Raw genomic sequence first — 1,515 nt, 5'->3', positions numbered from 1 at the left:
TTCCCTACATAAGAACACACATGGAATACTTCAGGAAGAAAAAGGACCTGTGCCTCAGGGTAAATACTAAAAGCAAACAATTATGTAACACATATAATATGCCAGACACAGCTGCAAAAACTTTACATATGTTAATTCACTGGAGATCATATATTGAGGGAAATAGTAAAGATAGCAAAAGACTTATTGAGAGCATGTTGAACAATGAACTAATCTGAAGCAATAAGTTTTCCTTGGATGCCTTTTATCAGATTGTGAAAATTCCTTTTAATTCTTAGAGAAAAAGTTTTATCATGAATGACTGTTAGAGTTTTGTCAAATGCATTTTTTGTGTCTTTTAAAGTAATCATATGTTATTTATCTTTTATAGTATTAATGTGGAAAAGCACAATAATTAATTTTGAATGTTGAACTAACTTTGCATTCCTGGGATAAGGCCTACTTGTTCTGGCATGCATTTTTAAAAAATAATTATTTGAATTCACTGTCTTAAGGATTTCTGTGTCTATGTTTTATGAGGGATATTCCTCCACAGCTTTCTTTAAATGTAATCTGATTGTCATGTGTTGTCATTAGGTACAGTCTATGTAAGCCCCCAAAATAAGTTGGAAAGGTCCTCTTTTCTCTTTTCTAAAAGGAGTTGGGTAATGTTTTAGTTTTTTCTTGTTTTTAGGTTTTATAGAGGTGGAGAAATTCAGTATAGGAGACAGATATTCCAAGAGTTGAATGAACTAACCAAATTTTTAACTAAAGTTTAACAACTAAAGTTTGATAACTAAAACTTGCTCAAAATGTTTATCATTTAAACAGCTTAAAAATCAAAGGTGTTTTAAATGTTCAATGCTTTGTTTTAAGAGCATTGCTTTGAAAAAATTATATTTAATAGGCATTTTAAATTTTATAACAGGGAAGTTAAAATGAACTTTTAATAAAAAGCATTTTAATTTCCATTATTTTTATTTGCTTATAGATTTTAATGTGGCATTACTTTGATAAGTTCTTGATATCTAATATAATGGAAGACTTTACCTAACACATTCATATAATTTCTTAGTGTATTATATATGCTTACACAGCCTACATGTACACACATACACAGACACACACATATTGTGCTTTCATGGAATGTCCTTTAATGAGGAACACTGATAACCTTTAACATATATCCTGATAGTAGAAAAATTTAAGAAGCAAAGGGAATTTGGAGGCAGTATTCAGAGGATACTTTATACTTAAGAAAGAAATGAAGTAGCAATAAAATATAGAAAAATCAAAATTTAGATAGCTTTTAATATAAATTAGACAACTTTGATAATATTGATATATAATTTTCTTATTAATTAGTCTTTATCTAAGAAAACTTACAAAAAGACCATTGTGAAGAGATGAATTTTACTTGGAGTATTTAAGTTATTTTAATCAATGAGTATTAATGAGTACATGAAAGAAAGTGGTATATACAATGCATGTCTTTGGTAAAAGAAATTATATAATAATATATGAATTCATTATTTT

This window comes from Lipotes vexillifer, unplaced genomic scaffold (assembly GCF_000442215.2).
Source record: "Lipotes vexillifer unplaced genomic scaffold, Lipotes_vexillifer_v1.1 scaffold1647, whole genome shotgun sequence".
Taxonomy (NCBI): Eukaryota; Metazoa; Chordata; class Mammalia; order Artiodactyla; family Lipotidae; genus Lipotes; species Lipotes vexillifer.
Note: the sequence above shows the minus strand (reverse complement) of the source record.